This window comes from Giraffa tippelskirchi, chromosome 9, assembly GCF_054371585.1.
Source record: "Giraffa tippelskirchi isolate mGirTip1 chromosome 9, T2T-mGirTip1v1.2.pri, whole genome shotgun sequence".
Classification (NCBI taxonomy): domain Eukaryota; kingdom Metazoa; phylum Chordata; class Mammalia; order Artiodactyla; family Giraffidae; genus Giraffa; species Giraffa tippelskirchi.
In genome coordinates this window covers 43,868,534-43,894,711 of record NC_137283.1, presented here as the reverse complement: position 1 = coordinate 43,894,711, position 26,178 = coordinate 43,868,534, and the positions used below count along the sequence as shown (strand labels likewise).

The following is a 26,178-nucleotide window of genomic DNA, read 5'->3' as shown; positions in this document are numbered from 1 at the left end:
TTGGACGCAGCAGTTCACAACTGCTCCTAGAATCCAGGAGGGAGATGGCAGCAGATCATGATCCCTTGATTCTTTTTTCTATATGGTGTTCCACTTCAGTGATTTCCACTGCTATATCTTCCAGCTCACTGATCCATTCTTATACTTCGTTTATTCTTCTATTAATTCCTTCTGTGTATTTTTTCATTTCATTTATTTTATTCTTCAAGTCTGTTTGGTTGTTAATATTTTCTCTTTGTTAAAAACTGCATGTAACTTCTCGCTTTGTTACTTCTCGCATCCATTGTTTTCCTAAGTTCTTTGAACATCTTTATGATCATTACTCTGAACTCTTCCTTGTGTGGATTTCCTTTTCCAAGTAGATCGCCTGTCTCCATGCCATTCAGTTGATCTTCTGGGGTTTTATCTTGTTCCTTCATCGGGAACATATTCCTCTCCCATCTAATTTTTGTCTAAATAACTATTTGTATTTTCATGACATGGTACATTTTGTTTCTCAACCTTGGAGAAGTGGCCCTCTTTAGGGGAAGTCCTATGTGTCCCAGCAATACACTCCCCTCTTGTCACTCAAGGGCTAGGAACCAGCTGGCTCCAGAGTAAGTTTTGGCCTTTGTTTGCATACTCAGTTTCACAGGCTGTGGGCTTGTAGATTTTTGCCTCTTGTGCACCCTGGTGGATGAGGTTATCTAGAGGCTTGTGCAGGCTTCCTGGGTTGAGGGGCTCTTGGTTGCCCACTGGGGGGTGGAGCTGAGTCTGGGCCCTCTGGGTAGGGCCCTGTCAAGGGCATGTCTAGAGGTGGCTATGGGCTTAGGAAGTGTTTAGGCAGCTTGTCTGCTAACTGGTGTGGATGTTTTCCCACCCTGATTTTTGTTTGGCCTGAGGCATTCCTGGAGCCTATGGCAACAGGGCCAGGTCTTGGTTCTCATGACCCAAGTAAGATGTCAGCCTCCAGCGAGAATTTCTGCAGATGAATACTCCCATAATTTCTGCCAGCAGTTTCTATGTCCCCAGGGTGAACCATAACAGCTCCCCCCTACCCCGACCAACTACCCAGGGCATCCTCCAAGAATAGCAGGTAGGTCTGGCCCAGGCTCCTATGAAGTCACTGCTTTTGCCCTGGTTCCTGATGCACGTGAGACCTTCTGTGTACCCTTCGAGAGTGGAGTTTCTGTTTCCCCCAGTCCTATGGAGCTTCTGCAGTTAAACCTCATTGGCCTTCAAAGCCAGATGCTCTGGGGGTTCCTCCTCCCAATGCTGAGCCCCCAGGCTGGGGAGCCTGACATCAAACTCAAAAATCTCATTTCTGTGGGAGAACTTCTGTGATGTAATTATTCCCGTTTGTAGGTCACCCATCCAGGGGATGTGGGATTTGATTATATTGTGCGTGTGCCCCTCCTACCATCTTATTGTGGTTTCTTCTTTATGTCTTTGGATGTAAAATATCATTGTTGATAGATTCTAGTATTTTTTTTTTATTGAGCCCATCTTTGCATGAAATGTTCCCTTGGTATCTCTAATTTTCTTGAAGAAATCTCTAGGCTTTCCCAGTCTATTGTTTTCCTCTATTTCTTTGCAGTGATCACTGAGGAAGGATTTCTTTTCTCTCCTTGCTATTCTTTGGAACTCTGCATTGAAATGGGTATATCTTTCCTTTTCTCCTTTGCTTTGTGCTTCTCTTCTTTTCATAGCTATTTGTAAGGCCTCCTCAGACAGCCATTTTTCTTTTTTGCATTTCTTTTTCTTGGGGATGATCTTGCTCCCTGTCTCCTGTACAGTGTCACAAACCTCCATCCATAGTTCATCAGGCACTCTGTCTATCAGATCTAGTCCCTTAACTCTATTTCTCACTTCCACTGTGTAATCATAAGGGATTTGACTTAGGTCATACCTGTATGGTCTAGTGGTTTTCCCTGCTTTCTTCAATTTAAGTCTGAATTTGGCAATAAGGAGTTCATGGTCTGAGCCACAGTCAGCTCCTGGTCTTGTTTTTGCTGACTGTATAGAGCTTCTCCATCTTTGGCTACAAAGAATATAATCAATCTGATTTTGGTGTTGACCATCTGGTGATGTCTGTGTGTAGAGTCTTCTCTTGTGTTGTTGGAAGAGGGTGTTTGCTATGACCAGTACATTCTCTTGGCAAAGCTCTGTTAGCCTTTGCCCTGCTTCATTCTGTACTCCAAGGCCAAATTTGCCCATTACTCCAGGTATCTCTCGACTTCCTGCTTTTACATTCCAGTCCCCTATAATGAAAAAGACATCTTTTTTGGGTGTTAATTCTAGAAGGTCTTATAGGTCTTCATAGAACCATTCAACTTCAGCTTCTTCACCTTTACTGGTCAGAGCATAGAATTATTACCATGATATTGAATGGTTTGCTTTGGAAACGAACAGAGATCATTCTGTCGTTTTTGAGACTGCATCTAAGTACTGCATTTCGGACTCTTTTGTTTACTATGAGGGATACTTTGTTTCTTCTAAGGGATTCCTGCCCACAGTAGTAGATATAATGGTCATTTGAGCTAAATTCACCCATTCCAGTCTGTTTTAGTTTGCTGATTCTTAAAATGTCGATGTTCACTCTTGCCATCTCCTGTTTGACCACTTCAGTTTGCCTTGATTCTTGATTCATGGACGTAACATTCCAGGATCCTATGCAATATTGCCCTTTACAGCATCGGACCTTGCTTCCATCACCAGTCACATCTACAACTGGGTGTTGTTTTTGCTTTGGCTCTGTCTCTTCATTCTTTCTGGAATTATTTCTCCACTGATCTCCAGTAGCATATTGGGCACCTACCCACCTGGGGAGTTCATCTTCCAGTGTCCTATCTTTTTGCCTTTTCATACTGTTCATGGGGTTCTCAAGACAAGAATACTGAAGGGGTTTGCCATTCCTTTCTCCAGTGGACCACATTTTGTCAGAACTCTCCACCATCACCCGTCCGTCTTGGGTGAAAGAGGAGAATGAAAAAGTTGGCTTAAAGGTCAACATTCAGAAAACGAAGATCATGGCATCTGGTCCCATCACTTCATAGTAAATAGATGGGGAAACAGTGGAAACAGTGGCTGACTTTATTTTGGAGGGCTCCAAAATCACTGCAAATGGTGACTGCAGCCATGAAATTAAAAGACACTTGCTCCTTGGATGAAAAGTTATGACCAACCTAGACAGCTTATTAAAAAGCAAAGACATTACTCTGCCAACAAAGGTCTGTCTCGTCAAGGCTATGATTTTTCCAGTAGTCATGTATGGATGTGACAGTTGAACTATAAGGAAAGCTGAGCGCCAAAGAATTGATACTTTTGAACTGTGGTGTTGGAGAAGACTCTTGAGAGTCCTTTGGACTGCAAGGAGATCCAACCAGTCCATCCTAAAGGAAATCAGTCCTGGATATTCATTAGAAGGACTGATGTTGAAGCTGAAACTCTAATACCTTGGCCACCTGATGTGAAGAACTGACTCATCAGAAAAGACCCTGATGCTGGGAAAGATTGAAGGTGGGGGGAGAAGGGGACAACAGAGGATGAGATGGTTGGATGGCATCACCGACTCAATGGACATGAGTTTGAGTAAGCTCCAGGAGTTGGTAAGAAACAGGGAGGCCTGGTGTGCTGCAGTCCATGGGGTCTCAAAGAGTCAGAAACAACTGAGCAACTGAACTGAATGTTTTTTAATTGATGGCTGTTTAGCAGTTAATTGTGATTTTGGTGTGGTCATGAGAGGAGTGAGCTCAAAGCTCTTCTGTTTGCTGGGAGAGTGTGTAATTTCCTTGGTTCTGTCTTACCGCAGTCAAGATTTGAAATGGTAGACCAGTATTACAGCTCAGAGTTTTATGCAGCAAACAAAGGATAGTACACCTTTGAGGTGTGAGGGTGGGCTGACCCCAAAGGAGAGACCTCAGCCTGTCTTGGCTTCCTCTTTTTATGTTTTGTCTCCTCCCTACCTGAGCCTGCCCTGTGTAAATTGGGCTAGCCACAGGAAGGGGGTGTGTTTGTTTCACCTGAGGTCCTCACTTTGGTGCATGGATTTTCTTTTGTTCCATTTTCGCAGGCTTTTCCCTTTCTTTGCCTTTTAGCCACCGCCATTTTGGACTCTCTTCCTATTCTAACTACCTAACATGTTGATACTTCACCATCTTGTCTCCCATCCCACAAAGGAAGTTATAGTTTCTTGAAATACATTTTTTATCCCATTTTCTCTTTATTCTTCTCCTTGGATCCCTATTATACATAGATTGACTCATTTTGTATTGTCCCATCAGTCTTATATATTGCTTTCATTTTTTTTAATTTGTCTTTATGTCTGGAATTCTCATCGGGTGATTTCCATTATCCTATTTGCCAGACTACTTACTTTTTCTTCTGCATTATTTCATTTGCTATTTATTGACTGCAGCTTGGCTTCATCTCAGCAAATGCATTTTCTAATTGGCTCCTCTTTATAGTTTCTAGTTCCTTGTGACAGTGATCTGTATTTCTATCAATAGCCTTTCTTAATTCCTTCAGTATTTTCATTATGTCCTTTTTTGAACTAGGGATCTACTGTGCTGGAGAGGTCTGCGTCATTCTTCACTCTTACAGGAAATTTCTCTTGTTCTTTTAATTGGGAGTGTTGCCTCTGCTTCTGCATTTCTCTAACACTATGAGTTGAGAAACAGTTATCTACTGTGGTCTCGAAATGCTGTTTTTATGTAAAAGTGTCCCTTTGTAGCCTTTTGTTGTTATTGTTCAGTCGCTCAGTCATGTCTGACTCTTTGTGACCCCATGAACTACAGCATACCAGGCTTCTCTGTCCTTCACCATCTCCCAGAGTTTGCTCATCACCATTGGGTTGGTGATGCCATCCAACCATCTTGTCCTTTGTCATCCCCTTCTCCTGTCTTTGATCTTTCCCAGCATCACGATCTTTTCTTATGAATTGGCTCTGTGCATCAGGTGGCCAAAGTATTGGAGCTTCAGCTTCAGCATCAGTCCTTCCAATGAATATTCAGGATTGATTATCTTTAGGATTGACTGGATTTTCCTTTAGGATTGTTGTGATCCACATAGTCAAAGACTTTTGTGTAGTCAGTGAAGCAGAAGTAGATATTTTTTCTGGAATTCTGTAGCTCTTTCGATGATCCAACAGATGTTGGCAGTTTGATCTCTGCCTTTTCTAAACCCAGTTTGAACATCTGGAAGTTCTTGGTTCATATACTGTTGAAGCCTAGCTTGGAGAATTTTGAGTATTACTTTGCTAGTGTGTGAAACTGTGCAGTAGTTTGAACATTCTTTGGCATTGCCTTTCCTTGGGGTTGGAAGGAAAACTGATCTTTTCCAGTCCTGTGGCCACTGCTGAGTTTTCCAAATTTGCTGGCATAATGAGTGCAGCACTTTCACAGCATCGTCTTTTAGGATTTGAAATAGCTCAGCTGGAATTCCATCACTTCCACTAGCTTTGTTTGTAGTGATGCTTCCTAAGGCCACTTGACTTCACACTCCAGGATATCTGGCTCTAAGTGAGTGATCACACCACCATGGTTATCTGGGTCATGAAGATCTTTTTTGTATAGTTCTATGTATTCTTGCCACCTCTTCTTAATATCTTCTGCTTCTGTTAAGTCCATATCATTTCTGTCCTTTATTGAGCCCATCTTTGATCTCTAGTCTTTCCCATTCTATTGTTCTCCTCTATTTCTTTGCATTGATCCCTGAGGAAGGCTTTCTTATCTCTCCTTGCTATTCTTTGGAATTTTGCATTCAGATGTGCATGTCTGTGTAACCTGCATGAGTCTAGTATTTTTAATGCAAGAGCCTTTTTGAGTATGGGTGCCTACCACATCTTTCCTCGGTGAGCTTTGGCTGTCATTGCCTGATGGGGGTCATGACTGGTATTGTAACCAAAGCTGCTCAGGATGTTGAGCGGGGCCTCTTTTTGGCTCTGTGATTTTCACAGCCCTGTCCAGGGCAGGGTCTGCTCCCCAGTTGTTGGAATAAAGGTGCCAGATCTCTCTCTTATCTGCAGTGTGAGTAGGTGGGACTGGAGTGCTTCAGCTGGGAAAGAAGCCGGTGAGTATTCCTTCGCAGGGGCCTTCCACCAGGAAGTGAACCTAGAGTGTCGCCCATCACCCACTGTGCCCACTCCCAGAAGGCAGCGTCACTGGCCCTCCCCTTGGCCATCCCTCAGCCATGGCTATGCAGGCAGTCAGCCCCAATGTCCCTTAGGCACTGAGCTCACACAGCCTTCAGTGCAGATCCATGGAGGTCAGGTACCAGAATAAGCTTCAGTCGCATGCCTGGACTCACCATGGAAGCTATGGGGTGAGCCCAGACCCTGGCTTCGTCTCCACATGCTGTACCCACAGAGCCTGCAGCTGCTGATACGGATGCACCCCACCGTGGGAATAGCTGTAATCGGCTCAGATGTCACTCAGGCATTGAGCTTACAAAGGTGCCAGCAGCAGCAAGCCTCCAAAGCTGCCAACATACAGCTTAAGTTTCGGCCCCACTTCAGAAATCACATGGACCGGGGTGACTGACTCAGATTTTCAGCCCCACCTACATGTGTGGTCAGCCCACTGGCTTGCACACCCACAGACCTCATAGAGGTGAAGCCACCCCAATGTGAGTGCTCAGGAATGAGGTGCAGTGATGGGCCCCACCCCTCTCTCTGAACACACATTAACAAGGGGGCTTCTCTGGTCGACCTGAGCTGGGCTTCCATCTTGCCTATACCCCCAGTGCAGCCAGGGGTGTATATAAATTTTAGCCCCTTGGAGTTGTCTCCCCACAGCCAGCCCCAGTCCTGTCTCCTGATCTTTTTGTTGAAACCCGAGTTTCAGCACCCAGCCACTGCGCACGCCAGCAGGTTCAAGTCTCAGCCTGTGGACTGCAGCCAACAGAAATGGCCAAGGTCTGCATGGTTCCTCTCTGCTGGCCCGCCACAGGCTGGTTGCCACACTCTGCTCTGAGCCTGTGAAGTTCCTTCCTGTCCTGGCTGATCTCCCAGCTGTTGAAGGGGGTTCCCAGAGTGAGGGAACCTCTCTTCTTTCCTAGCACCCTCCCAGGGATGCAGGCCCCATGTTGAATTCATTTTGTTTTCCCCTTCCTTTGTACCTGGTCACTTGGCGATCTTTCTTGCAGGTTTATTATTATTATTATTAATTTAATTGTGGGCTTTTCTCTAGTTGCGGTGAGTAGGGGTTACTCTCTCGTCGCAGTATGCCAGCTTCTCATTGCAGTGGTTTCTCTGGTTGCAGAGCACAGGTTCTCGGGTGCGTGGGCTTCAGTAGTTGCAGCACGTGGGTTCAGTCATTGCGGGTCCCGGGCCCTAGAGCACAGGCTCACTAGTTGTGGCTCACCGGCTTAGTTGCTCCGTGGCATGTGGGTTTTCCTGGACCAGTGCTGGAACCGGTGTCACCCGCATTGGCAGGAAGGTTTACCACTGAGCCACCCAAGAAGCCCTTTCTTGCAGTTTTGATCATAGGAGATTTTCTCCCAGCACTGAGTAGGTATTCTGTGAGCATTTTTCCACATGTAGATTTTTTGATGTATTTGTGGGAGGAGAACTCCATGTCCTTCTGTTCTACCATCTTGATCTCTCCCAAAAGATATTGGATATAGTTCCCTGTGCTATATAGTAAGACCTTGTTGTGTATCTATTTTATCTATAGTGGTTTGTATCTGCTAATCCAAAACTCCCAATTTATCCCTCTCCATTCCCTTTCCCCTTGGGTAACTGTAAGTTTGCTTTCTATGTCTGAGATTCAATTTATGTAAATAAGTTCATTTATATTGTATTTTAGATTCTACATATAAGCTATATGATACTTGTCTTTCTCTGACTTCATTTAGTGTGATAATAACTATCTGGGTCCATTCATGTTGCTGAAAGTGGCATTGTTTCATTCCCTTTTATGGCTGAGTTTGTCACTGGACATTTAGGTTGTTTCCGTGTCTTGGCTGTTGTGAATAGTGATGTGATGAGCATAGTGCTGCAAGCATCCTTTCAAATGAGAGTTTTGTCTGGATACATGCCCAGGAGAGGGTATTTATAAATCATATGATAACTCTATTTTTAGTTTTAACACATTACTGACTGGGTGATTTTTGCAGGAACTAATGTCTATGACCAGCAATTTGTGTGAATATTGAAACACCCACCTTTGAATAAATATTAACAATTTCTTACACTTAATGTATTTGTTTGAAATTTTATGGATGTCTCGCTAAAGCATGGCTCAGATGGTAAAGAATCTGCCTGCAATGTGGGAGATCTGGATTCAGTTCTTGGGTTGGGAAGATCCTCTGGAGAAGGAACTGGCAACCCACTCCAGTGTTCTTGCTTGGAGAATTTCATAGACAGAGGAGCCTTGTGGACCATGGGTCACAAAGAATTGGACACGACTGAGTGACTAGATGACGTGACATAGAGTGTGATAGGCAGTGTAGCAGACACCTCTGTGCAGGGAAAGAGAACACCTATTACAAATATATAGTGTTTCACTGTGCTTTCCCCTGGAAGAGCAGACTCTGTACTTTCTGGCAACCTTTTATTTTTAGTCCTGTGGGTATTATTTCATCTAGAATATGTTCTTTTGTTTTACCTGATAGTCAGTAGGGTGGATGTTTTCCGGGGGCTCTTTTAGAAATGCCACAAGAAGGACCAGATGTGGGACTACCACTGCATTCACCAGAGTGGCCAGTGACCCATTATCTAGGTACTGCTAAGAGAAATTGCTTGTAAGGCATTTTATTTGGAGCATTAAGTCTATAATAAACTTTAAATGCATTGAATAAACTACAGTTATTCAAGTAGAAACCCACTATCTTATACCATTTTCAAGTTTTCCATAGGATATTAAAGTTTGCCAGATATTGATGGATTGATCAACTCCTTTCATATATTTATTATACTCTAAAGTACAAATGGGGTTAGTTATGTGATGGCCAGTCCTCTTGTCTTTCCATCCTTTAGATGCTATGGTGGTGTCATGAATAGTTGTCACTGTGCATACTAGCCTCTCATCTTTCCATGTAAGAATTACTTCGCCCTTCCATAAGAATTTCATTTCTCCCCTCTATAGATTTTTAGATTTCTCCTTAAATTGGTTTGGTAGACCATGATTCTCTCTTATAGTCCAACAAACTCTGGTTTTATTTTTCAACAATATTTCACATGTGGACACACACCATTATAATAACTGTCTTGGTAAGCATGGTCCCATGATCCAAAATATGGTTACTGCCAATGATATGGTTTCTTAGTTTCTTCCCTTCACCTCAAGTTGTAAATCTCAAGGTTGTGTATATGTCCACTTTCACTCTCACTAACCATCCTGACCAAAATTCCATATTTTGTGAGTTTTCCTGGATTATAGGTTTTGAATCAGAATCATCTGCTCCACTTTTATCATTGTCTCATCAAGTGGTAGCTCTTGTGTGAGTATATACAGCAATTGAAATTTTGGTAGAAAATAATCCAGAAGAGGCCTAACTTTTGAAATTCTCTCTGTAGGAAGTGGAGTTGCCAAGTTGTCATTAAACTGAAGAAATGTCATTATTTGTTTGAACCTTCTTCTTGTCATAAACTTTGGAAAGATAGATGTTTCAAGTAAAGTATCAGTCAACCAATATTCTTTCCACTGTGACTCTTATTTCTCCCATCAAAATTATTATCCAGGAAACTTCTTCATGTCACTATTGGCTATATCAGCCCATTTTAAGGCCTTACTGTAGTTTTTAGATGGATTTTCATTCTCTTGGTGATACAAGTTTGAGAAGCAACCAGCTCGAAAAAAGTCACTACCCGAAATTAAATCTGTTATTTCACACTTAGTGGGTTATTACATTCAGTAGTTACACCTGACATAGCCGTGAAGTCTTCATGAAATGTTGTCTTCAGTCCACTCTTCTGCAGAAGCACAGGAGCATTCTCCATCATCATGAGTTTCATTTTTTTGTCTGTATCAGAATCAGTAAGGTTTTTTGTCTTTCTGTTGGTTTAATATTCACATCGTCTGAATCAGAACTATATTCTGAAGAACTATCATCTTCTGAGATACTAGTATATATGTTGCTTGGACCATCAGAGTGAATATTTGCATAAAATTCACTGAAAAAACCTCCACTCATTTTTGCAATTTTTTTTGTGATGTGTCATTTTTGAAAATTTTACGGTAATAAACTTGTGTTTATAATGTTCGTGATTGGCACAGAAAACTAATGGAGCAAAATGTGAATGATAATGACAGTCATAAGTTAGATTATAAAACTGTGATTGATTTTAAGCTCTAACAACTTCGCACAGTAATGTTAATTGTCTCACTCCCTAAAAATGTATTGGTATGTCTCTAGTCAACAATATTCAGGTAGCAAAAGGCATATTAATATGTTTCTGATCACTAACGTGTTAGGGAAGCTCCATGCTATTCTCCATAGTGGCTGCACCAACCGCATTCCTGCCAACAGTGTAGAAAGGTTCCGTTTTCTCCACACCCTCTCCAGCATTCGTTATTTATAGGCTTTTCAATGTTGGCCATTCTGATCGGAGTGCAGCGATACCTCATTGCAGTTTTGATTTGCATATCTCTGATAATTAGTGATGTTGAGCATCTTTTCGTGTTCTGATTGGCCACTCATATGTCGTCTTTGGAGAAGACGACATATGCATCTAAAGGACGGGAAGACAGGAGGACTGGCCATCACATAACTAACCCCATTTGTACTTTAGAGTATAATAAATATATGAAAGGAGTTGATCAATCCATCAATATCTGGCAAAATTTAATATCCTCTGGAAAACTTGAAAATGGTATAAGATAGTGGGTTTCTATTTGAATAACTGTAGGTCTTCTGCCCATTTTTAATTGGATTGTTTTTTCATTATTGAGCTGCAAGAACTAATGGTGTATTGTGGAAATTAAGCCCTTGTCAGTTGCATCATTTGCAGATGGTTTCTCCCAGTCCATCCATACATTGTCTTTTCTTTTACTGGATTTTCCTTTGTTGTGCAAAAGCTGCTAAGTTTGATTAGTCCCATTTATTTATTTTTGTTTTTATTTCTGTTGCATTGGGAGACTGACCTAAGAGAACATTGCTGCAATTTATATCTGAGTGTTTAGCCTATTTTCTCTTCTAGGCGTTTTTGGGTGTCATGTCTTACGTTTAAGTCTTTGAGCCACTTTGAATTTATTTTTGTGGATAGTGAGAGGATGTGTTTAACTTCATTGATATACACATGGCTGTCCAACTGTCCCAACAACATTTGCTGAAGAGAGGCTGTCTTTTTTCCATGGTGGATCTGGGGAGAGACAGAGAAGGGACAGGAGTAGAGGATGGGCCAGGAGATTGCTGACACTAACTTTAATGCTTTTTGTCAACTATTTTGAAAAGTGAGTCAAGGAAAAGTTGTTGATTATCTACCTTTCTCTTTTAGATGAAATGAGCTTTAGCAAGTTGTGAACACCCTAGATGGGAAGTTTAGGTATATGTCTGGCTACAGACTGTTAGCAGAAGGACTTTGATGGCAAGTGCTTTGTACTTTAGACAGGGTCTTATCCTTGGGAGTCAAACCTGTCTGGCTAGCTGCCTTTCCTCTTTCCTTACCTCCTTCCGTTAACTTCTCCACTATGAATTCTAAATAGAAAGATATCATTTTAGTAGAAAGCCCCAAATCTTCACCACAACCTGCAAGCTCTTCTTGACCTCCAGATGAACTTCCCAGCCTTGCTGGCCACCATTACCTCCACTCTTGGTCATCTAGTCCCACTGGCCATCTCCCAGCTTCTCAGATATGCCACACCACACAGGACCTTTGGATTTGCTCTTTCTTATGGCTGGAATACGCTCCTGACCCCACTCTTTCCAGCTCTGCCTGTGTCCAGGGTTCAGTTCCGTTCAGTTCAGTCGCTCAGTCGTGTCCGACTCTTGGTGACCCCATGGACCGCAGCATGCCAGGCTTCCCTGTCCATCACCAACTCCCAGAGTCTACCCAAACCCATGTCCATTGAGTCGGTGATGCCATCCAACCATCTCATCCTCTGTCGTCCCCTTCTCCTCCTGCCCCCAATCCTTCCCAGCATCAAGGTCTTTTCCAGTGAGTCAACTCTTCGCATGAGGTGGCCAAAGTATTAGAGTTTCAGCTTCAACATCAGTCCTTCCAATGAACATCCAGGACTGACCTCCTTTAGAATGGACTGGTTGGATCTTCTCGCAGTCCAAGGGACTCTCAAGAGTCTTCTCCAGCACCACAGTTTAAAAGCATCAATTCTTCGGTGCATAGCCTTCTTCACTGTCCAACTCTCACATCCATACATGACCACTGGAAAAACCATAGCCTTGACTAGACGGACCTTCGTTGGCAGAGTAATGTCTCTGCTTTTCAATATGCTATCTAGGTTGGTCATAACCTTCCTTCCAAGGAGTAAGCGTCTTTTAATTTCATGGCTGCAGTCACCATCAGCAGTGATTTTGGAGCCCAAAAAAATAAAGTCTGACACTGTTTCCACTGTTTCCCCATCTATTTCCCATGAGGTGATGGGACCAGATGCCATGATCTTAGTTTTCTGAATGTTGAGCTTTAAGCCAACATTTTCACTCTTCCTCTATCACTTTCATCAAGAGGCTCTTTAGTTCTTCTTCACTTTCTGCCATAAGGGTGGTGTCATCTGCATATCTGAGGTTATTGATATTTCTCCCAGCAATCTTGATTCCAGCTTGTGTTTCTTCCAGCCCAGCGTTTCTCATGAGGTACTCTGCATATAAGTTAAATAAGCAGGGTGACAATATACAGCCTTGACGTACTCCTTTTCCTGTTTGGAACCAGTCTGTTGTTCCATGTCCAGTTCTAACTGTAGCTTCCTGACCTGCATACAGGTTTCTCAAGAGACAGGTCAGATGGTCAGGTATTCCCATTTCTTTCAGAATTTTCCACAGTTTATTGTGATCCACACAGTCAAAGGCTTTGGCATAGTCAATAAAGCAGAAATAGATGTTTTTCTGGAACTCTCTTGCTTTTTTGATGATCCAGTGGATGTTGGCAATTTGATCTCTAGTTCCTCTGCCTTTTCTAAAACCAGCTTGAACATCTACCTCCTACTTATTCACTGAGCTTTGGTTTAATCCCCAACTCAATTTTCATTTCTTTGAGAGAAGCCTTCCCTGGTCCCCTGACTGGGACAAGCTCCCTCGTACAAACTCTCAGAGCACCGTGAGCCCTTCGTGTCAGTTACCGATGGCATGTCCATGTTTATGGGTGTAGCGGGTTGAGTGTCTCTTTTCTCATCTGGTTAATCCCGTAGGAACATAAACAGAATGTGCACTAGTTTACACCTGATTCCTCAGTGTCTAGCACACGGCTTGGTTATCATATTTTGTGAGTAAAGAAATGGATGAAGAACTGTCATTTATACCCAGAAAAACATCCACTTAAGACTGATGGTTAAATAAAAACATTTTCCATAAAATAAAAGCTAAGATAACTCCCACTAAGATAACTCACTAAAAGAACATCTAAAGGCTGTACTTCCAGCACTAGGCAAGGTCAGTAGAGATCACAGATGGTCTGAGAAACAAGATCTTGGCAAATATGTTGGGAAATCTAACTGAACACCGACTGTATAAAATAACACTTGCAGTCTCTATTATAGGGCATTAAATAACTAACACACTGGTCAAATAAGAACATATACATTAGGAGAAAAACTAAAATTGAAATGATCTAAGAACCTCACGTTGTTTGAGATGAGGATCAAAGTACTGATTAATATTAGACTGTCTTCAATATAAATGTTTAAGCATATTGGGTATCCACATTGTCAAAAAATAGGAAATGTGGTTTTCAAAACAAAAAGTCAGAAAATGGAATGAGGAAAAAGAAACACTAGTCACCCCAAAGAAAAAGGAAGATAAACGAAAGAAAGAAAGTGATTGAAAGTCTCTCAGTCGTGTCTGACTCTTTGTGACTCCATGGAATAATCCATGGAATTCTCCAGACCAGAATACTGGAGTGGGTAGTTGTTCACTTCTCCAGGGGATCTTCCCCACTCAGGGATCGAACCCAGGTCTCCCACATCACAGGTGGATTCTTTACCAGCTAAGCCACCAGGGAAGCCCAAAGAAAGGAAAAGTAAGACAAATAGAAAGCTCAAAATATATCAATGATCACAGTCACTATAATGAACTGATTTTCAGTTAAAAGGCAAAGAGTAAACGTTGTCAGAGTAAAGAAAATCCAACTCCGGATGTTTAAAAGAAACAAAATCTAAAGATTCAGAGCAGTTGAATAAAAGGCTTGAAAGAGACAAGTACCAACCAAAAGGAGACAACCATAGCCATATTGATACCAAACCCAATAGACTTTGAGGTGCAAAACATTATTTGATATTAATAATTGTACATATAAATTATAAAATTATAATTATGAATAATAATAGTAATGAAAGTTCCTGTTTGCAAGAAAGATAGCAAGTGAACAAATGAGTAAGATGCCATCAATTCATCTGTATTTTCAAGACGTTAAGACAACACGTCCATGGCAAGGGGGCAGGCAGCTCTGTTGAAACCAAGGGAGCGCTCCCTCCTTGGCTGGGATGCATTGTCTGCTAGGAGCCTGCCATCCCGCTTTACCGCAGCCTCGAATAGAAGGACCTCCCCATGCTCACCACAGCTCTGGTTCCCTTGACTGCTGGCCGAGTGGACCGATTTCCACTACTGTTTGGCACAGTTCCTCAGTCACCCCCACTGAAAGCCACAACCGCTCAGCCATACGTCCTTGGTCCCCTGTTCTTCCAGCCCCAGGTCAGAAATGTAAGGGAACCCAGATGCTCTGTGTCGAGTAGACGTCCTCCAATTATCCCTTCTCTCCAAGCTTCACCATGTATGCGTGTGTATATGCTTGGTCCCTTCAGTCGTGTCCGACTCTATGCGACCCTATGGACTGCAGCCCGCCAGGCTCCTCTGTCCATGGGATTCTCCAGGCAAGGATACTGGAGTGGGCATCCATTCCCTTCTCCGGGGAATCTTCCTGACCCAGGGATCGAACCCACATCTCTTACATCTCCTGCATTGGCAGGCGAGTTCTTTACCACTAGCAGTCAGCTTCTCCCCCCTCTCCAAGCTTCACCCTATGAGTCTGACTTAAATTCTTTATCTGTTCCCTCAGCACTTTTGCAAAATTATCAGCAGTGAGCACTGTCCCAAGTACAAAGAAAAAACTCCCTAAGAGTCCTTAGTCTGACATCCAGGAACTATCCTAGCACATCCTGCTGCTCTGACGCCCCGGGAGGCGTGTGATAACAACTGCCAAACTCCTGAGTGACCCTCCACCCTTGGGACCCAAAACTTCTCTAACTTCAAGCTTGAAGGTAGCCGACAGAGATCATTTTCCACAGTTTTCCCAGGCATAATCACACATGTCAACCATTATTTCATATATCCTTTTTATATGTTAAAATGAATTAATTATTTGAAAAAATTCATTGTCATCAATAACATAAACATTAATAAAAGTAAAAACTGACTCTGCTGCTGTGTACACTTCTGTGCACTGCTATTCAGACCCTCCCCACCCACGCACCCACCCACATGCACACACGAATAGTTTTCCCCATTCATTTTCATTATGAAATAGAGCATTTAGTCTAAGGGCAAAAATGAGATGAAGACCCCTGGATATCAGCAAGTCAGGCATGTGAAGCACCCATTAAAATCACGTGTTCTGAGGACTAAGTTTTTCACTGAAAAGTTGCAAAATCAACAACACATTAAATAGTAAGAGAAATGGTTTCCCCCCAAAAGAAAATAAAATATAGCTCTTTGAATCAGTTATCTGTGACTGCATGACAGACTGCCTTACCACCCCTGGACATCACAAAATACAGTCCTAAAACGGCATTGCCCTGCAGGAGCTATGTCTGCGCTCTCTGGACACCTCATCAGAATTCTCTCTCTCTTTTTTTTTCCCTTTAAATTGTGGTAAGAACACTTAACATGAGATCTACCTCTTAACAAACTTTAACTGTACAATACAGTATCGTTAACGGCAGGCGCAGGGCTGTACAGCAGGTCGCTAGAATTTATTCTTCTTGCCTGAAACCTTATACCCTTGAACAGCAGCCCCCACCTCCCCCACCCCTCCATCCCCTGGCAACAGCCCTTCTAGTCTGTCTCTCTGTAGGCGCTGGACTATTTTGGATATTTCGTGTAAGTGGAATCATGCGGTACCTGTCCTGTGACTGGCTTCCTTCATTTCGCGTGACGTCTGTCCTCCCGTTTCATCTCTGTTGTCACGTATGGCAGGATTTCTGGGTTTTTTGTTTTTTTGAAGCTGAATAATATTTCCTTGTGTATGTACATTATCCATTTATCTGTTGATGGACGTTTAGGATCTTTTCAGATCTTGGCTGTTGTGAATAAACCTGCAGTGAATATGGGAGTGCAGATAGTTTTTTGAGATCCTGATTGAGGTTCTTTTGAGTAAAGACCCAGAATGGGGGTTGCAGGGTCCTATGTTAATTCTAGGGATTTAGACCCCAGGAGTCGGGCTCTGCTCCCCACCCCCACCCCCAAGTGTGCTGACTGAACAATGGCAGATCCCCACTCAGGGTCCTGGTATCCAACCTGACAGGGAGATTTCTAGAAACACAGGAGACCTGGGAGTGCACATCTGGAGCAGAGGTTTCAGCCTCACCCAAGACGCCCAGAAGCAACAGACTCCCAGGACTCTGTCTGAGCACAGTGAGTCTGATGGCCAAAAGAGGCCTCCAGCATCTGTAACTTAGAGTGTCCCAGCTGATTCTGGGGCGCTGACAAATGTGGAGCACGCAGCAGAAGGCAGGTCCGCGTATCTCTGATCTGAGGTCCCCGGAGCCACCCCACGGCTCGAGGCTTCGTTGGCTTCCAGGAGACATGACACCATCTTCCACGGAGCAGTGGTTTCCTCCAACCGGAGCGGGATTCTGGGACTGGCGCCAAAAGAACCGTAACTAACATGGTCCAGGACCGATGGCACTCTGCACACCTGCGCAGGGACAGCCTCCAGTTTACACTTTGCAGTCTTGGCTGTTCTTGTTGCATCTGCCTCTCTAGGGAGTATTTTCCCACGTTTGGGCATTCTACATAGAGAAACAGGTCCTTGCAACAAGACAGCTGATATGTGAGTTTCACATTCTCCATCCGGGAAGCTGCACTGTGGGTGACATTTTTCTGGTTTAAATCAGCCCCTATCCACCGCAGGTGTTGGCGCTGGTTCTGGTGGCAGCAGCCTCCGGTTCCTCCTGCTGGCCCATCTTGAGCGTCTAGTGGGTCAAGGTGTGGTTCCAGGCCAGTGCTCCCAGCAGAACTGTTCTCAGTGTGGGAAAGTCCTGTAGCGTCACCGTCACTTTGCATGTGTGACTGTTAAGCATGTGAAGCGCAGCTAGTGCAACTGAGGAACTGGATATTTTATTGTTATTATTTTTTAAATGAATGGCATCTTCTTTCTTTATTTGGCTTTGTCAGGTCTTAGTTGCAGCATGTGGGCTCTTACTTTTTTATTTTACTTTAATTGAAATAGTTGTATGTGGCTAGTGGCTCCTGCACTGGACCATGCAGTTCTAGATACTTCACCTAATTAATTATTGCATGGCAGGAACACCCAGCTTCCTGTTCCAGATGAGGAAATGGATACTCAGAGAGGCAGAAGGTCGTGCCTGACGTCCCCCAGCGAGACAGGGCGAGGATTCAAACCCAAATGCAATCTATGATAACTGCTTACCTCCCCCGCAAACACACACACAAACACACACAATGTGTGTGAAACACTGATGGGAATAAAATAAAACTGAACAGCCCATCTCCGAGGCATCAGCTCTGTTTTAGTTACAAAGCCAAAACAAAAAGGAAAGCCGCAGAGCAGGACACACACTATCAATTCCGCCTAACCATGTAGTGGCCGGCCAAGGGGCTTGGCTTCTCCCCCAGCCGTCCTGGCTCGACGCGGGGCCTGCGGTCGGGTGTGTTTTATTGCATGCCGAAAACTCCAAGACAGCTCGGCCTCCAAGAACAAAAGTGACTGTGGGGTGAAGAGGGAAGGGGGCCAAGAGGCAGGCCCTCCCATCTCCGAGGACGGACACCGCATCTGACGAGTCACATCCGGGCTTATAAAACGACCGCCCGGGTGCGGAGGGGGCGCGGCCACGCTGGAAAAAGGTCCTCGGCTACCTCTCGGCTCCCCGCGCCCCGGGAAAACGCCATCGCTAACAGTTACGGTCAGCCATTTAAATCACATTACACTGTAAGTGGATATACAAATTGTCAGCCCTAATGAAATTTAGAAGGAAGCAGTGGGAGAGTGAAAACACTTAGAACTGGTTTCTTGGTTTGCGAGACCCGAATTCAAGTGGTTTACACTGCTCGTTGAGAAAGTGCTCAGACTGTGGTTTTCCTGCCGGCGCGTGGAGGCTCCAGGCAATCGCCGTGCAGCCTCCGGAAGGTTCGACCTGGACGACCTGGGGGTCACGCGGAGCAGCTGGAGGCACAAGAGGGTGTCCTCGTTCCCGCAGCTTGCGGGAGGCCTGGTGCCCAGCGGCGTGCGCAGGAGCGAGTGTGTTGGGCTAACTCGGGAGTCATCTGCCACTAAGTAATTGCCCCAGGCTTCTCTCTTCAGGGCGGGAGGGATCCCGGCAGACAGGAGGGCTTGCAGGTTAGGATAAGATAACCTTGCAGAAGATAGGAGCTTCTGTGGCCACTGCTGGCCTACCGCTAGGCGAACCCTTTCCCGGGTGATCCTCCCCGGGCCCTGCGCCGTGCACAGGGTTTGCCCCTTTCACAGACCAGGTAATGGGAGCTCAGAAAGGTCGAGGCTCTTGCCCGAGATTGTGCAGGCGTTTCTGATTTCGATGCTCAGAGTTGTCCTGCGCCGCCACCTTATGCCCGCCAGGGCTCGCGGCAGGGACCTGTGGGTGTGAGGGCGTGTGCCCCGGAGGAGGACACGTGCCACTGACATGCTTTCCCTGCGTCGCCCCAGTTTTCATTTGCATTCTCTTTCCACACAGTGGGGTTTGAGGCCTGTTCTCCATCTCCACGTGCCCTCAAATTCCTGGGAGGCGAAACACGGAACAGGAAATCAAACTCAGTCATGTGACCCTGACCAAACCATTGTGCACAAGTCAGGAAGTGAGGCCCAGAGAAGGGGAGGGATTCGCCCAAAGCCACACAGCAAAGCGGTGGCCAGAGTGGGGCCACCGTCCAGACGATGAAGGTCCCGTTGGCCGGTGGTAAAGCCAGGGTTGGGGTCTCCCTGGCCTGGTTCATGTGCGGAGGGGAACCTTGCCTGACCCACACCGGGGCCTCCTTGCACAAGCGTGTGAACTCGGATGGAGGACTCTGAGGTGGTCTCAGCTGGAAAACTAGGACGAGTGCCTGGGTCAGGAATGAAATGTTGGGTTCCTCGTGTTTCCAGCCTGCCATTTGTCTCTTCCCAGTGACCCTGAGGCGCTATTATCTTGTGGATGAAAGCAAGGGCTCTGTAATCAGAGAGACCCGGCTTTGCTTCTGACCAGCTCTGTAGTTTTGGGAAAGACACTTAATTTCCTGGGGCTTCTCTTTCTTCTGTAAAATGCAAAGAGTGACCCTTCTTTTTTTGTCAGATGCCATGAAATCAAAGTCATGTAAAGAAAATAAGCTTAAAGAAAATAGCTTACAAAAATAAGCCACCCAGGATGCATGTTCAGGAAAAGGGAGGAATTGCTAACAAATCAGTGGTGTGAGTTGCACAGGTCTTACTGTTCACACTTTATAAACAAAACCTGAGGCCCAAAGGAAGCGCATTTGGCCCAAAGGCTTCCCACAAGGGCACAGTTGGCTACCTGCCGCCAGCCAAGTGGTGTACCGTGCAGGGTGTACCCGGGGTTCAGGAGCCCAGGCTGCTCTCCTGTGCCCCAGGATCTTGCTCCGTAAAGAGGAGGTAGGTCCCCACCCTGCTCGTGGCACAGGTCTCTCCTAAGACATGGGAAAACATTCCTCGGAGTTTCCCAGGGATGGGGGAGGACTTGGCACACCTGAGCCGAGGCCAAGCCCATTCTGACTCCCCACCCTCTGCTTCCCCAGCCTGAGCCTGATCAAGAACCTTCAGGAGCCCCCTCCCAGTGCCTCCAAGGAAGCACCCTGCAATTTGCTGAATCAGGGAGGCTCATGAGTCATCAAAAGCGGGGTGATAGGAATGTGGCTGGTTTCTCGCCATGCCGGGGGGTGACTGCTGCCACCATGACTGCCATCCATGCCACTGTCTGAGGGTCCTATTTGGTGCCATGCTCTTTACTTCCATGATTAGCCATCCTCACCTACACCCTATAGCATCATAGCCCCATGATCCACATGAGAATTCTGAATGAAGCTCAGAGAAGTTAAGTAACTGGCCAAAGGACACACAGCTCAAGAGAGCAGAGCTTGGAACCAGGTTTTCTTGACTCCAAAGTCTTCGTCCTACCCACTGCACCATGCTTAAGGTTGGTTTCCGGAGGTGAGAGAAAAGAATCCTATCGCAGGTGCTGTCGCAGGAGAGAGGACCACTTGGACTCTTGGCCTGTGGGGGAGACTGTCTGAAGGTCTTCAGCAGCTTCTCAGAGTTGGTACGGATCTTTGCACTGTGACTTCACCATTCTTCTCATTGAGAGGCGGTGTGTGTTTCTCTCTCTCTCTGAATCTGGGCTCTCCGCAGGCTTGCTTTGGCCAGTAAATGCAGCGGATGTGATATGCATTCACGCCTCCGTGTCAGCGGGAGCTGGTTCTAGGAACTGCCTCAGATACCAAAATCCAAGGATGTTTGAGTTCCACAGTCTGCACCCTGTACCTGTGGATGCAGAAGGATGACTCTACTGGAACTTTGAAGCTTCCAATCTCACCTGCAGGGTATATGGTACTACAGTGTGAAAGAGCCCAGGGTGCCCCTTAACCCTAATGATAAGAGACCATGTGGAGAGAAAGGCCCAGCAAACAGCCAGAACCAGCTCTTGGTGTGTACGAGAGGCTGTGTAGGATCAGCCAGCCCCTCGCCCATCTGCCGGCCCCGAGTTAGAGCAGCGGGACACTGGTCCCCTGCAGCTAACCTGGCCCATGTCGGTGACTCGCAGGACCACAAGTGGATTACAATGGCTGTGGTTCTAAGCCACTAATTTTTGGTATGAGTGTGCTGTGTTATTCAACAATGGACAAGTGGTAAAGTGAGTGACTTGAGTCTTCTGGTCTCGGTGTCCTCATCTGTAAAATGGGCTTAAGCTTGTCAGAAAGAGTGAAGGAGCTCTAGCCTGTGAGTCTTGGGACCCTGAGTCTATAGCATGGGGTTGGCAGCATCAGCATCAAAGGGTCAGCACTGAGGTGAGCAGCTCTGGTCAGGGTCTCTGAGGCAGGAGGTGTGTCGTGAGCCCCTCCGAGGGTACGATGCACATGATAACCACTCACAATCACTTGGGCCACAATGTCATTAAGGATGACACTGAGAAACTCTGACTTAGAAGGAAAACACTGGTGAAGACCATGGCAAGTGCGTGCGCCTGCGGGCTCAGTTAGGTGACAGAAAGACTGGCCCACTGGACACACAGCCTGGACGGGTCGGGGCGGGGGGGAAGCAGCTGCGTGGGTGCGGCTGAGGGTCCCTGTGCTGGGGACTTGTGGCGCCGAGGATCCAAGTGGCCAGGTCTTCCTGTGTCGTAGCCAGAAATGAACACTTGAATGTGAGCATACTCATCTTTCAAGTGCTGGCAACTAATTTGAGTAATCTTTAAAAATGTTTTGCTGGTCAAAGATGACACACCTGGCAACACACAGACAGGAGGCCGCGGTGTGTAAGCTCCCCCAGACGCTCAGAGGGCCTTCCTAGCGCTGAGCTGGCTGCTGGGGGTGTTGTACACAACAGGGACCCCGCCCTCCGGGCTGTAGTCTTTCCAGACTTCTTCCGTCCTTTAGCTAACCAAGAGCAAGCCCCCACTGTGGACTTGAACCTACTCTGAACACCCCGACCACGGAAACTCTTGTCCACAAAACCTGCAGTATAATATTCTCTCTCACTTCAAACACAGGCCCTCAGAGAGGTTACACAGCTTCCCACGGGGACAGAGCTAATGGCAGTACCAAGATCTGAACCCAGGGAGTCGGGCTTCAGAACCTATGTATATTTTTTAAATATTTGTTTGTTTGGCTGCGCCAGGTCTTATTTGTGGCACGTGGGCTCTTCCATCGTCAGTTGTGGCATCCACTGGAGATGCAGAGCCTGGATTCTCAGTCAGGCTGCCCTCCAGAGGATGCTGCAGCCCCGTCTTCCACACGGGGAAGCTTGCAGGGGACTTCTCAGGCTCAGGAGTCACCTTGGGCAAGCACCTGTCCACCATTGGCCCTCCTTCCCCACGTGCTCAGAACCTCAGTCCCTCCATCTCAGGCCGTGCTTCTCAACTGGGGGTTGATTCTACTCCCTGGGGTACACTGGCCCCAGTGTCAGGACACATTATTGCTTGTCACAAGTGGGGGCCCTCCTGGCATCTCATGGGTAGAGGCTAATGATGCTGCTAAACATTGCACCCCCACAATAAAGAATGATCCAGCCTCAGATGCCCACAATGCCAAGGTGAGAAACCTGATCTCAGCAACTGGCTGGCAACCATGGCAACATCCAAAAGGGAGCCAGCAGAATATTCCAGGTGATTCAGTCTGTTTCCTTGAGACTTTGTTCTCTCTGCTCAAATCATTCTTTCTTCTCTTGCCCGGGAATGTCTTCATAATCCGATGTCACTGTGCTAAATGCCTGCACTGTCTAACAATCTCCCAAATACAACTCTCTTATACGTTAGTCGCAGCAGAACAAATAAGAAATGCTGGGGGGTGGGGGGAGGTGGGAAATAGCTGTAGGCAAAAAGAATAAGTATTCAGATACATGATAGATCCTTGAAATCTGACCATAGAATGTACATGTCTGAAATGTGGATATTTTTTCTGGATTCTCTGAGCCATCATCAAGCTCTAGGCCCATATTAAACTTCAATCGTTATGAACACCATCTCTGCCAAACATAACACGTGACTGCACTGATTTCATAAAATAATTTTAATAGAAAAGTAGTACAAGATATGAACAAAAATAAATAATCTTTATCTCATTTCTAGCCCAGCAAATAGTACACTGCACGTAAAACTGGTCTACGATGCAATTTTCCTCATTTCTTGTTTGCCTCTGAAATACAGAGACAGCATGTTAATTAAATCTAGGTTAAAATTGATACATTTTTGTTTTTAAGAAAAAATCATACCGACCTTAATCATTCCACATCCATTTTTTTTAAAGTTGGCTAACAAGATGCTGTTTCTCTAACATAAAATATTATCCAGTCATCAGAGTTAAATATAAGGTCTGTGTGAATAGGTAAATTAGAGGATTCTTTTACTCAGTTTTAATTCCTGCATTGCTGTTTCCAATATTAAGAATGTTTTATTTCATTGTCTTACTTTTAAAGTATAGCATCTGCATCTGGCTCTCACCAATCCACAGAGAGGCGAGAGTAACAAATACTTTTTAAAAAAATAAATATTTTAGAAGTATATTTTACAGTGATAACGCAGTATTGTAGACCTATGCCTTGGTGTGTATTTGCATCATATATATATCCTTCAAGTTATTAGTACCTTTTCTAGCTGTCTCTATTTACATTATGGATCATTCACTCTTTGGGGATTGCTTTTGCTAATGATCTCTAAGAGTCAGCCCATGACAGTCTCCTATTTGGAGTACTTGTGCTAGCATGTCATCTTTGATGATTCTGGTGGCTGGAATAAGGTCTTACAAAAACAAATTGAAAACTTTATTGGAAAATATAACAAGCAGACGGTTTGCATGGCCTACTAAACAGTGCTGGTCTCGGGAGGTCAGCAGCTCAAAGAACTGAACAGATACACTGGACTAAAGCTTAAAACAGCCTTCCTTTTACTTAAGCCCATAATTACTATTTTGAACATAGCTCTGTTCGCTGCTGCCTGTATATAAATTTTTTGTTAATTTTCCTGTATTGGGAAGATCTTGAATGCAGTCCAGGATGAGATGAAAAAAAAATATGCTGACACTACTAAATCGAATATATGTTTTTGCAATAAAGAACACTGGTCAATATACAACTGAGGAAAAACTGAAACAGATGTGAGTCCTAGAACCACAAGCGTTTGAATTTGCCCAGAAATGCTATTTTAAACACTCTATATGTTGGTCTACTGTTTTTTTGTGGAATAATGCATTCTTGGCATCCTTAAAAGGATTCAATATGTTACAAGGTTATCCAGAAAGAAAAAAGCAAGGGGCTAACGTATCAATCTGTGCGTCGCGGCCCAGACTCACTGCGCCTTCAAGAAGCACAAGGGCTCGTATTAATTGCACTTAACACAACGAACCTTCAGTTTCCTTCATTCTCTGTAGATTGAGGCTCGCTTTTCATAAAACTACTTTCCAAGGGGCAAAGAGACACTCCATCCACAGAAAGTTTAAATAGAGTGGCGCACGAGCTGCAGTGGTGAACACAAAAACACTTTTTTTGCACTAAAATTCTGTTCATGGATAAAAGCATATGCCTTTTCAGTTCTTCTCTGAGATGCTGCGACACCAACATGCTCTAAAACAATTAAGTTACATGCATAATGCTCAAGGAATGTGAGCGATCCTATAACCAGCTTTAAGCCATCTGCTTGATTTTTTTGAGGAACACATATAGGAAAAGAGAATTCCCCTTTTGTTCCGTTACACATAGAAATCTTTTGAAGCTCCCAAATAGTTTGGTTTTGGTAAAATTCTCCACTCTTCTATTATTCTGACATGTAGTCACCCCTAAACTATCCCTCATGTTTTCTCAAAAACTCTCCACATGAAGTATCTGAAGGACAATTGAAACCACTTACCAATATACAAGTAATATTTTATTTTATATTCTATCTTCCATTTGGCATAAGCCTTTCGATGTTTGTTTTTGAACCAGTGAAATATACAAATCACACAAGACAGACATATGTACATTAAAAGTACAGAATAAAGGCCATAGAAGATATACATAATATCTGAATGACAAGTAGAATATTTTACATTAAATAGTTTCTTTTAAAAACTAGGATTGTTAAACTCAACTCTCTTCATAAACATGAATCACTAGAAAGGAACAAAAAATCTGGTTTAGCAAATAAAAAAAAATTACTTCATGGTTTTTGTATAATAAAAACCAAAAAAGTGACATTTTAAACTAATTAGTGCTTTTTACTTTCAAGATCTTTTGCTTGCAATTCACTGCAGCTGGGGGCAGGGGGGAGTGAATATCCTTGTGCAATAAGAGCCGCAGGTGGCTGAGGTGACCTGCAGGCCACCAGGCCTGTGAGGGCTGCAGGAGAATGTGTATCTTCCCAAACTTCTAAAACAGTACAAGTCTGAGATGAGAACACAGGTGATGGTACTCTTTGCAAAGAGGTGTCCTGGTTTTTTGTAGTTTTTGTTTTTTAAACTAGCTAAAGATGTTGTGAGCTGGATTTTCCCTAGGGACTCAGTATAGGTACCCACAGGTCTAAGGGGCACCCAGTTCCACCCTGCAAAGTGAGCAAAGGAAAGAGAAATGCTGACAGTGTGTCCTCTTCATTCCCACCTCTGTAATGAACAAGTAACGCCCTCTCCAGAGAGGGTGCAGAAAACGAGGCTGGAGAACCAGGGGATGGAGCAGGGGAGACAAAAGAAATCTTCAAACCACCATGCCCACGACGAAGACCTTCCCGATTCCTCAGAAACACAGCTGCTTTGTGATGCTCGCATGTAATGGCATCAGGGCCACAGCCCGAGCTCAACTTAAAAACCATCGGGGAAAATCCCACTTGGATTGCAGTGGAGGACCACAAGGCTCTAGACCAAAGAAATAACCCCCGAGTAGACTGTAGATCCAAATCACTGGCTGCACTGAGATATAATTATATTTATATTTATATATATATATATGTATGTATATATATATATATGTTATGTACAAGAGACTGAGCTATCAGGTACCATTGAACCAACCTCCCCCCTTATAAACCCTGCTGTTCAAGTCCACTGGGAACAGTTCTAGGTACACCTGCAGAGGAACGGGAAGTGTCAGTGGAGAGTCTGAACACAGGATCAGAAGAGAAATGCTGCCACACCTCTGTGAAGTCCATTCGCCAAGTGATGTCACGAAAA

General features: G+C 44.6%; 1 protein-coding gene across 1 annotated transcript in view; it reads left to right on the top strand.

The window, feature by feature from the left end:
• The window catches only part of LOC145519897 (uncharacterized), a 347,803-nt gene that overhangs the window by 313,727 nt on the left and 7,898 nt on the right, over nucleotides 1-26,178 (top strand). The window lies entirely within an intron of this gene.